At 39.7% G+C, this 13,219-nt stretch overlaps 1 protein-coding gene across 1 annotated transcript in view; it reads left to right on the top strand.

The window, feature by feature from the left end:
- LOC121369239 overlaps positions 1–13,219 on the top strand; it is a 53,092-nt gene that overhangs the window by 16,992 nt on the left and 22,881 nt on the right. The window lies entirely within an intron of this gene.

The raw sequence follows: 13,219 nt of genomic DNA, 5'->3' as shown, positions 1-13,219 counted from the left end.
CTTTGCTTTAACCAGCTTGACTTCGCCCTACCAATGACTGTCAGGCGAAATCGATGTCGCTTTGTAAAAATAATGGTGATGACTTGCATTATACACAATTGCAGATGAATGGTGAAACACTGAAGAAACATCTATTCTTTGTGCCCTAAAACCACGCGACAGGCTCATAGAGTGGTTGTCTAGCCCATACCACTATTAAGAGCAAAATGTGATACTGACTGTTGAAGCGTATATCTTTCTGTATTCTTCTAATTTTTATTTCACATACATACAATTATGTTTTTAATTAAAATTTAATTTGCTCAACGAAAACTTGTTCATAAGCCGCTTATTTCACTTCAGTCAAAGTTACATAGTAGTGCAATGTTCTTATTATTTATTGTTTTTTTCCCAGTTATTAATAAGTATTAAACTATTACAAATACTAGTAGTTCATTTGTTATGAATATCACCTCAATAGAACAGCGTATATAACTGTGTTCTGTATTACATTTTATTTTGATACCAAATTACATTTACAATATATGTAACCCTGAATGACAACGAAAACCATTATCGGCCAACAGAAGGAATTGGTCTGTTTTACACGAAGAAGACAAAAATAACTGATTCACCAAAATATTTCTTTATCTGCGACTTGATCATTCTAACGGTAGACGGATCTAATTAAATATTATTTCCTAGAATTGTTTGGATATTATTATTTTCATTTTTAATGGGTATTACTTTTTAAATGAATTATTGGTTATTTATTGGAGACTTGTTTCATACAGATTTTCTCGTAATGAATAATTTCAACATACAAATAAAGATGTCAAAATTTTAAAATAATATTGGGTTAAAAAAAAAAATTTAAATCTATTTTATTAAGATTATTATTATTAAAAAAAATTCCTTCCTGTTAAAAACTCAAAGTTTGAGAGAAATTACTTCGCCCAAACAGCCTGGATGGTATAGTGGTTAAGCCTTCGGAAATAAGGCTGGTAGGTACTGGGTTCGCATCCCGGTACCAGCTCCCATCCAGAGTTTAACAGCTCGATGGGTAGGTGTAAGGCCACCGCACGGACTTCTCTCTCATTAACCATTACATACAAACTACTAACTCACTGTTCTGGACAGACAACCCTGATAGCAGAGGTGTGTGTGTCTAGGGCAGCGTGCTTGAACCTTAATCGGACATAAGCAGGAACATAAGTATAAATGCAATGGAGTGAGGTCCGAGTATACGATCTGATGTCGCGTTGTCTTTTCGTTACGGACGTCACTACCACACGTCTATGGAAACGTGTTACTACTCCCACCGAGTTTGTATGCCCTTTGCTCCGCACTATGCTCTATACTCCGAACTTTTATGTACCAGTAGTTAGACATCAGTTTCGGCAGGAATAACATCATTTGCCCCCCACAAACTCACCGACCCATCCACCCCCCAGAAAAAAAGAAGAAAAAAAGAAAAAAAAGAAAAGAAAAAATGTCTTCCCGCCCCCCCCCCAAAAAAAAAAAGAAGAGCAAAAGAACAACAATAAACAAAACAAACAAACAAAAACAAACAAACAAAAACACCAAACAAACATAAAAACAACGCACACTCCAAACCCCCAACACAAAACCCCCAAAACTAAAATAAAAACAAATAACGAAAACAAAATCAAAATCAACAACAACAATAACAACAAAGACAAAAGCAGCAACAAAAACAAAACAACAACAAGAAACATTACTACAGTTTTAATAAACGTGTCTTATCATCATCATCATCATCATCATCATCAATAATTAACGCCAGGTGCATTCATTCAATATAGACGTATGCCGCCAGGTTTTTAATACTTTTATACACAACCCAGCTCTCTCCAGAAAGCTAGAATGAAGAGTAATACATTTTCTTCACATATATGTATTTCACTTTAATGTTATTTATTATAGACAAAAAATAAGGAAGAACGGCACGCAACAGAAACATTTATGTGGATGGGCTATTTTAAATGGGTAAATAATAATGATGATGATGGTGATGATAATGATGATGATGATGATAATGATGATGATGATGATAATGATAGTGGTGGTAATGCTGATGATGATGATAATAAATAAATAATAATGATGATAATGATTATTATATTAATAATGATAATAATAATAATAATAATAATAATAAAATAAAAATGATGATGATGATGATAATAATAATGATGATAATAAAAAATAACCATGATGGTAATGATAAAGATGATAACGACGATACTGATGATGATGATAATAATAATATTAATAATAAAAATAATTATATGATGATCACAATGATGACAATACTACTACTACTACTACTACTACTACTACTACTACTACTACTACTACTACTACTACTACTACTACTAATAATAATAATGAAGTACCCAAGACGGCAGCTTTAATTTCAACAAGATCGCGACCATACTATTCTCTGTAAAAAAAGAAACGCATTGGCGAAATATTCATGGAATTATCTCTTTTAACACAAAGTGGCATAATTTCGTTATTTATGATCGTATCACAGTCAAATTTGACATGAGTATGTAACAGTGTTCTTGCTATGACTGACGTCAGTGGAGGCGTTTTCTTCATCAAACAGTACCTTGTGTGGCCAACAGCAGCAGCAATCACTGCGCGACATCTCCTTGGCATGGACTGAATGAGTCTCTGAATCCGGGCATGTGGAATCCTAGCCCATTCTTCCTGCAGTGCATGTGACAGTTGCAGAAGCGTCTGAGGCTCCGGGTCACGCTGGCGTACACGTCTGTCCAGTTCGTCCTATAGATGTTCAATGGCGATCGTGATGGCCATGGCAGCACGTTAATGTTCTCATTCTGTAGGAAATCCATTGTTATACGTGCCGTATGCGGCCTGGCATTGTCCTGCTGATGAAAGAGTTATCTCTGTCGATCCAAAATGGGAAGCATGTGACAGTGAAGAATTTCATCCCGGTAGCGTACTGTTGTCAGGTTGCCTTGTACGAACACAAGTTCACTTCTGCCGGTGTATGAGATGGCTCCTCACATCATGACACTCCCTCCACCGAATCTGTCAACTTGGGCGACGCAGTTGTTGGCAAAACGTTCATTGCGGCGTCTGTAAACACGTTGTCGTCCAACACGTCGCTGTAGAAGGAAACGTGACTCGTCGCTGAACCATACTCAAGTTCCCAAGTTCCACCCCTGTACATTCGTGCACCAGCGAACACGTAAATGTCGATGTTGACGTCGCAGGACGGGGCCAACATACGGTCTCCTAGCCCGTAAATTAGCTTCTCGAAGTCGGTTCCGAATGGTTTGTGCAGACACCCTTCTCAAAAGAGGTATGCGTCCAGCAGTGTTCGTTGCTGTGGCACGTTTAATATACAGCGACTAATATTTTATGCAGAAAAATATATTTGATATGTAATTACAATCGTTAAAAAATCTCGTTTAGTCGATAACATCTTAAACATTGCAGCAAACTCGGGAATGTCCCTTTAACAGCTTTGCCTCGCTGACCCTAGCCCTAACTTTGCTGTTACATTCGCAAAAAGTGCAGAGGGCGAGACGTAGCCAGTGGTATAGCGCTCGCCTGATGCGTGGTGTCGATCTAGGATTGATCCGGCCCGTCGGTAGACCCCACTGGGCTATTTCACGTTCCAACCAGTACACCACGACTGGTATATTAAAGGCTGTGGTGTGTGCTAGCCTGTATGTGGGATAATACATATTAATGATCCCTTGCTACTAATGGAAAAATATAGTGGGTTTCTTCTCTAAAAGAAATGTTTTAAATGAGTGGTGTTTTTCTTTAGAAACACTGGAAACTTACGATATGTACAGGGAACTGTCAAACAGATCTCGCTTTAAAAGTAGTGAAACACTTTTGTGTTATTATTCAGCAATTTTTTAAACATAATGGGGTGGGGGGTTAATGACGCACTTAGGGACTATTAATCCATCAGCAGAAATGTCGACTCGGTAAACACAATTCATAAAAAATAAAAACACACTGTCAGCACGATTTGAAAATACTGAAGGCGCCACCGATTGACATCCTACCATTTGACAGCTGTTTGATAAGCATATTTGATGAAGCATGTTTAAATGTGTGATAAAACAATAACAAAAATAAATAACTGCGTATGATATGCAGGAGTCGAAACACTAGCGTCCAGACCGATTTCTGCTGGTCAACTTCACCACGGGACGGGAGATTATTTTGATGGTCGAACCGACATTTATTTAACATTTATATTAACACATTAGTTTGATTTATCATGATTGGGCCGGCAAAATTTATAACTTGCCTGACCGAATACCCGGAAGGAATTTATTTCCGCCAATTTCAACCCCTGATATGTTTAAGGGCCAGGGGCCTAATTCACGAAGATCTCTTAGGCTCTGTTAGACAACAAAGCATCCTCTTTGTAAGTATTTTAGCATTGCACTGCGAGATTGCAAAGTTGCGAGAGTTTAGTGATGGCTAATCATGTTAATCAAAGGAAATAAGATCGTATTGTATTAGACGGTGTTCAAACACCCGCGTGATATGGTTGGGGGAAATCAATACATTCAAATCATTCACGCTACTGAATTCAGTGGTAGTGGTAATCGACTATCTATTACTCTCGTTCCAACCAGTGCTCTACGACTGATGTTACAAAGGCCGTGGTGTGTACTATCCTGTCTGTGAGATTCTGCATATAAAATATCCCTTGCTACTAATCGGAAAGAGTAGCTCATTGCGCTGCGGTAGCGGGTTTCCTCTCTTATTATCTGTGTGGTCCTTAAAGTCGCAGATCCTAATTTCAATTCGTCAAAATGGACATTAAAATTCGGTTAATCTATAAACCTGTAATACATCTGAATCAAGTTACAATAAAGTGAAACAGGAGTTACAATACAGTGAAGCAGGAGTTACAATGAAGTGAAACTGGAGTTACAATAAAGTGAAACAGGAGTTACAGTGAATTGAAACTGGAGTTACAATGATGTGAAACTGGAGTTACAATAAAGTGAAACTGGAGTTACAATAAAGTGAAACTGGAGTGTGTGACGTTGAAACTGGGGAAAAACCCTTACAAAAGACTAGAGCTCGTTTCCATAACCGTTACTTCTCAGAGCTACGGGCGTGTTTTAAAACGTTTTTTTTTAAAATGAAAAAATGCATTTCGTGGTGTCAAAAACACCAGGATGACCAGAAACACACGGACGTAATGAAATGGATAATCTAAACAATAAAATCTAAGTAATATCTTATTAAAAATATAAAACAAATCCATCTCTAATAGTACCCCCCCCGCCCCCCCTCCCCACCTAAGGTCTGTCACTTTAGCCAAAGGGGCGGGACATAGCCCAGTTGTAAAGCGTTCGCAAAATGCGCGGTCGGTCTGGGATCGATCCCCGTCGGTGGGCCCACTGGGCTATTTCTCGCTGCGACCAGTACACCACCACTGGTATATCAAAGGCCGTGGTATGTGTTTTCCTGTCTGTGGGATGGTGCATATAAAAGACCCCTTGCTGCTAATCGAAAAGAGTAGCCCATGAAGTGGTGACAGCGGGTTTCCTCTCTCAATATCTGTGTGGTTCTTAACGCCATAAAACCGTAAATACAATGTGTTTAGTGCGTCGTTAAATAAAACATTTCATTCCTTCTTTAGCCAACGGCGTAGCGGGATTTAGCTCAGCCAGTTGAGCGCTCGTCTCAGGTGCTTACGTCGCAGGATCGAATCGAGTCAGTAGATCTATTCAGCTGAATGTTTTTTTCTTGTTCCAACCAGTGCACCACGACTAGTCAAAGGCCATGGTACGTGCTTTTCTGTCCGTGGGAATGTGCATATAAAAGATCCCTTGCTGCAACTGGAAACAGGTAGCGAGTCAGAATTACACATCCAATGGCTGATGATTAATTCATAAATGTGCTCTAGTGGTGTCGTTAAACAAAACAAACTTTAACTAATAGTGAAAAATACGCCATTAGTGTTTAAGCACTAAGGTCCGTCACTTTTACCAAAGGCAAAAGTCCGTATAACCGTAATTGTTAAGTACCACGTGGTTTCCTCTCGTTCCATTGTCCATCACCATTGTCCATCACCATTGTCCTGACCATTGTCCACGAACGCCCGGACTGACGATGGCAGCTTTCCCATCCGTCATATTCTCCACTGATTCACCAGCATCCTAGTACATGCAGTTAGCATAAATAACAATAGCTTTTCTCTTGACTACACCGCAACGGACGACAAACGAACAGATGGCGATAAACATTGATTTTACAGGACTTCGTTCTGGATGCGGTCAGGATTTGCGACAATTATACGCAGTAATCGGAAGCCCCACATCATTAATGTCAAGATTATATTTCTAAAATCCAACCGCCGTTAGTAGTCTTGAGGTTTTCGATAAATGGTCAGGTAATAGAATAAACATATATTATATTGTTTTTAAGATATCGCAAATTACTGTAATTCGGCACCAAAATGTATAAAAGTATATCGATTTATTTGATGAATAGCCGGTATGAGTATTGTAAGAAAAACTGGTTTGCAGTATATATTGTTTACACCACTGTCAACCAATTGTTTAAGGAAGACATGTAACATAATAAAGAAAATTCATGATACAAGTTGAAGTTTATTATTTAAAACTGTATAACTCACTTCACTGTATTAAAGCTTGTTTCGTATTGTCAATTCTTTACATCTTTGAACGCAGTTAAGAAAACCGGTGCAATCTGAGACATCGGGATTTCCGACTGACAACGGACTGACAACGAACTTCAAATACGAAAATTACCGACAGTAATACGTAATATTTATCCTTTGATATATTGGTATATCGATAACATCGCCCATCCTCAAACATAACATTTGTGATGATTACGACAGATAACATGAACGGTCAAAAAAAGAAAAGAAGCAAAACCCTTATATACATATGTCAACACTTTGGTAATGTTAAACGTATCTGCATGTTTACATAAGTTTAGACTATCACAACTTCCTTACATGAACAATCAAATCGAAACAAAGTAAATAAACAAAACTTTGGTATTGTTAATCTATAAACATTAGAGCTAGGCGGTATACCGTATTATGTCAATACCGATTTACCGTACCGAGCAAATTTAAAAATACCGAAATTTCGGTATTAAAAAATATTTCCCGGAAAGCACTAATAATATATCTGACGAACGCAAAATGGGTTGGTATAAATCAGACGAGAGCCTTGTGTATGGAATTTAATTATATTTAGATGAAATTAGCGGGTGAGCCATAACACAGGCATGAATTTAAAGCAGAGTATACCGAAAATAGCGCTCGATATCGGTATCGTGTCAATACCGAATACCGTACCGATACCGACGTAAATCACCCCCAAAAATACCGATATCGATACCGAACCTCAAATTTCAATACCGCCCAGCTCTAATAAACATGTTTACGTTAGTCTATATATATTCAATGACAGCTTACCAACATGAACTGTCAGGGCACAAGGTAAATAAACAACCCTGCTCTCACCTTCTCCATAATTATGTTGGGGGGGATTAATTGCAACTTATGGATCTCTGTTAGAGTATCGAGTCTCGTACACCGGGTCACGGGCAACCGTGACCTTGGTGTACGGAGATAGGATTCCTAAGAAAGGAAGGTGGAGGAAGAGGAGACGTGCGCCAGCGGCGGCGCAGGGGGGGGGGGGGGGGGCAAAACCGGTGGCTAAACCGCCGGCAGCGGCTCCTTCTGTTAGACCGCCCAACGCCGCTCACCCGAGGAAGAAGACCAGAATGGAAGAGGCTCCTGCCCCGGCTGTTTCGGCTTCTGCACCCACGGAAGAGGAAGAATTGGACGAACTGGACACAGCGATCTGTGACACGCCGTACCAACGACCACCTCCACCGGACCCAACTTCAGCGTTTCCGGCTGTGTCGCCGATTATACAGGCGACACCCGTTGAGACGCAGGCCCGGAAAACGGCTGTTGTCAAACGGAAGGCGACCACTCCCCCGAGTGACACCCCTGCCAAGCCAAGCCGACCGTCGCAGCCGCCGAAACCCAACATTGGACCAGTTGAGTAGTGGTCACTGCAGGCCGGCCGTTTACAACAGCGCTATGCTCAACTGGTCAAACACAACCTTGAGGACGTCCGCCAGCTCACCTCTACTCCCAAGCACGAAGCCTACCAACCGCTACCAGCAAGCCGTGCAGAAGGGGACTTCGCATTTGTGGATATGGGCACGTAAAAAGAGTTCCCATCCCATCCCATAATTATGTTGAAAAATCAAAGACATGATATACACGTATGTATTACCCAGTAGCCAATACACTTTCACGATAGTGGGTCTTTACTGACGTGAAAAAGTTCAACATATTCACATGTTTGCATATTTTTAAATATAATGGCAACGTACTGACATTAGCCGCCAATACAAAAGTGAATAAACAACAACAAAGTAAATCAAAACAAAGTCCTTATAAATATGACCAATCCCTTTCAGTTCTTGCGATAATCAGTGCTGATGTGATCCAGACAGAGACACTTTAATTTTTAGACATTTTGTCATCTGATCGACGAAACGAATAAATTTCGGTTTGCTTTTTCCTGTTAGTTTTACGAAAAGTTTGCCGTCTGTTGTCCAGGTCGAGAAAAGTCTTTCCTCGCGACGTAACTTGAGTGATTGCATGAATAAATTGTGCTTAGTTTTTGTTATATCTTCATTAATAAATGTTTTATTTCCTTCATTGGTGGTGTGATTCTTTAATGCTGATCTAGCTTTGTAGAAGCGCCTGCGTGATTGGTACGACACAAATCTCACAATGATGGCTCAATATTTACCCCTGGCTGGGGGGCCATTCGGTGTGATCTATCTATCTCCCACTCCTTCAATTCGACGTGGAGTACGTTGTTCGCCAGGTCAGTAATCAATTGGTCAGTATTCTCGGATGCACTTTATGAAATACCGCTCACGCGAAGGCTGTACCTTCGAGTATATTGCTCAAGGTCGTCTAACTTTCCTCTTACCGGCCTCGGTGGCGTAGTGGTTAGGCCATCGGTCTACAGGCTGGTACTGGGTTCGGATCGAGGCATGGGATTTTTAATCCAGATACCGACTCCAAACCCCGAGTGAGTGCTCCGCAAGGCTCAGTGGGTAGGTGTAAACCACTTGCACCGACCAGTGATCCATAACTGGTTCAACAAAGGCCATGGTTTGTGCTATCCTGCCTGTGGGAAGCGCAAATAAAAGATCCCTTGCTGCTAATCGGAAAGAGTATCCCATGTAGTGGCGACAGCGGGTGTCACGGGGATCCTATAATACCCGTAACTGAATAAAACACGATTATCCAAATATCTCTCCTAACTGTATATCTATTAGATCTCTCTGTATCGGGCAGTGTATACCCGAGTAGCTCGGCTCTAGGTATATCAGAGATAGATCGTATATAAAGTATATATAATATAGCACGTTAGTTCACTAGAAAACATAACAAAACACAATACACCTTGGAATCTGTATTAACCTTACGCTGACAAATATATTTGCCGCAGTTAATTACTTACATCAACAATAATAATAACAACCCGGAACTTAATTAGTTAATCACTAGGTGTCTAGTTTACACAATATTCTAATCACTTCACCGTGATATAACACACACACGTGTGATAATTGAGAAACGCTTCCAGGGGAACTTAATTAATGAAGGAATTACAAATCTATTCCTAACTGGTTAATTTTTTAATTAACCCTTAACTACTCATTCAGTAACCTTGTAATACAGACTTAATACTGGTACCTATCACAATAAAGACAATAACCTACAGTTTACCTAGGTCCTCTAGGATGACTGGCTAAGCTTTAATAATTTTAGAACAGTGAAGCCTACAATGTACTTCGTCAGTTTACCGGAAACACTGTCTAAATAATATTGGTATAACACAGTATTAAAATATTTAAAGTCACATCAATCACATCAAGGTTATACAACAGAGCAGAAATAATATATTTACCAGTCCGGACGGACAACGTTCCCCTGGAACCTTCCAATATGTTTCTCCCCGATATCTCTAAAATCCTAGCTATTTATTACAAACCGGAATATCGCATGGGGGCACATCGCTGTACTTCCCCTATCATGTGATATTTCCACAGCGACCAAGACGGGTTTTTTTTCTTAGATGGTCAGACTAGCTGTCGCCCTTCCGCTAGGAATACAAGGTTGTAAAACAGAACTCGCGGAGGTATTACGTAAATACTGGCCACATGGCCTCCACACCTAGTCTGGGTGTGTAGTAGGGGGGTACGGTCGCGCGAAGGTATTACGTAACAAGGTGCCCATCTGGTCTTAAGTGCATATTGGGAACAGCTCGACCACCATCGCGCAGGGGTATTACGTAACCACGCCGCACACGGCCCTCTGAAACAATTAACATCGCCACAGGCGAAAAAAATAAGAGCATGTTCCGTCACAGCGGGTTTCCTCTCAAAATCTGTGTGGTCCTTAACCATATGTCTGACGCCATATAACCGTAAATAAAATGTCTTGAGTGCGTCGTTAAATAAAACATTTCTTTCTTTCTAACTTTCCTCCTAAAGAAGAGGGTGGGTGGTATCTAACTCCAGGTTCATTTCGGTTTCAACATTTTTTATAACGTTTAGTTTCACAGGTGGGCTAATGTCTTTCGGCTTTGAGCGGTTGTCCATACTTTGCCTGCTATACATAGATACCAGGGGTCTCATTCACAAAGGTCTCTTAGGCTCTGCTAGACAACAAAGCATCCTCTTTGCAAGTCTTTTAGCATTGCACTGCGAGATCGCAAAGTTGCGAGATTTTCGCTATCGTGACAAAGTAAACAAACAAGATTACAAATGGAGCGGGACGGATATGTTGTACGTGCGATGTGACGTCACAGTCTGTTGTCTTTGTAAAACATGTATTTTTGTCAATACTGCAAGCACTTGTCGGCTCAATAAACATCTAACACGGTATCAAAGTACCTTAGACACAGTATTATAACTACAAACTAAAGCTTGATTCGGATTAACATGTCATATCGACATTTTCAGTCAGCATTAAAACTGGAGAACAACCGCGTCCGCCATCTTGTCACGTATGTAGGAGTTCAATTAGAATATATTAGCAATCTGTATATATATATATATATATATATATATATATATATATATATATATATATATATATACATATACACACACATGTATGCCCATCCCCAATTTATTACTACGACGGATGTATACCCAATTTATTACTACCACAGATGTATGCCCTCCCCCCAATTTATTACTACCACGGGTGTATGCCCCCCCCCCCCCCCAATTATTACTACCACGGGTGTATCCCATTCCCAAACCCAATTTATTACTACCACGGTGGTATGCCCTTCCAACCCCCAATTTATTACCTCCATGGGTGTATGCCCTCCCCCAATTTATTACTACCACGGGTGTATGCCCTCCCCCAATTCATTACTACCACGGGTGTATGCCCTCCCCTAATTTATTACTACCACGGTGGTATGCCCTCCCCCCAATTAATTACTACCACGGGTGTATGCCCTCTCCCCAATTTATTACTACCACGGGTGTGTACCCTCCCCCAATTCATTACTACCACGGGTGTATGCCTTCCCCTAATTTATTACTACCACGGTGGTATGCCCTCCCCCAATTTGTTACTACCACGGGTGTATGCCCTCCCCCCAATTTATTACTACCACGGGTGTGTACCCTCCCCCCCCAATTTAATTACTATCACGGGTGTATGTCCTCCCCCCAAATTTATTAGTACCACGGTGGTATGCCCTTCCAACCCCCAATTTATTACTACCAGGGGTGTATGCCCTCCCCCAATTTATTACTACCACGGGTGTATGCCCTCCCCCAATTTATTACTACCACGGATGTATGCCCTGCCCCCAATTTATTACTACCACGGGTGTATGCCCTCCCTCCAATTTATTACTACCACGGGTGTATGCCCTCCCCCAATTTATTAATACCGCAGGTGTATGCTCTCCCCCAATTTATTACTACCGTGGATGTATGCCCTTCCTACCCCCCACTTTATTACTACCAAGGGTATATGCCCTTTACACACTGTATATATGTATGTATGATTTTATGAAATTTAATAACGTTTTAAGAAACAAATTGGGATGGGGGGCATGCCTCCCTTCTCATCCATCGAATCCCTATGAGCAGCTGTTACATTAATCATAGCCAGTGTTTATAACCTCTAACCAATCATAGCCAATGTTTATAACCTCAAACCAATCATAGTCCGTGTTTATAAACTCAAACCAATCATAGTCAGTATTTAGAACATTAAACCAATCATAGTCAGTGTTTATAACCTCAAACCAATCATGGTGAGTGTTTATAACCTCAAACCAATCATAGTGTTTATAACCTCAAACCAATCATAGTGTTTATAACCTGAAACCAATCATAGTGTTTATAACCTGAAACCAATCATAGTGTTTATAACCTGAAACCAATCATAGTGTTTATAACCTGAAACCAATCATAGTGTTTATAACCTCAAACCAATCATAGTGTTTATAACCTCAAACCAATCATATTGTTTATAACCTCAAACCGGACTTTACACTAAGGATATTTAAAGGGACATACTCTAGTTTTTAAACACTAAGGCATATTTTTTACTATTAGAGCCGTTTATGATCATTGAATCAAATATTACTTTTATCTTATTGTTTAGATTATCATTTTCGTACAACCGAAGTTTTTCTGATCATCCTGGTGTTTCTAATACCACAACATGCATTTTTTATATTTTTAAAAACGCACGTGCGTCTAAGAAGTAACTGTTTTAGTTTACTTTCAAGGTTATTTCAACGTCATAGACTCTTGTTTCACTCTGTTGCATCCATATTTGTTACAGGTTTCTAAATTAACCAAACCATTTTTACGGATTGGAACTAGGGTCTAGGTGAAACATATACCTTAGTGTTTAAAACAAAGTAGGGTCTGTCCCTTTAAGGTAATCAGTATTTATAACATTATATTGTGAATTTTAATCATTATTACGTTATAAATATTTTAATTTCCATTATTTTTATTTAAAGTTCACTCCAGATCTTTCGTTACAGATATTTAAAGTAATCATTATTTTATTTGTATTTTATTATCCTATTTGTGTTTATGACCACAGTCCTTAACTCACATTATGAATATTATT

Source organism: Gigantopelta aegis, chromosome 3, assembly GCF_016097555.1.
Source record: "Gigantopelta aegis isolate Gae_Host chromosome 3, Gae_host_genome, whole genome shotgun sequence".
In the NCBI taxonomy this organism is placed as follows: domain Eukaryota; kingdom Metazoa; phylum Mollusca; class Gastropoda; order Neomphalida; family Peltospiridae; genus Gigantopelta; species Gigantopelta aegis.
Note: the sequence above shows the minus strand (reverse complement) of the source record. Positions and strands in the feature narration are given on the sequence as shown.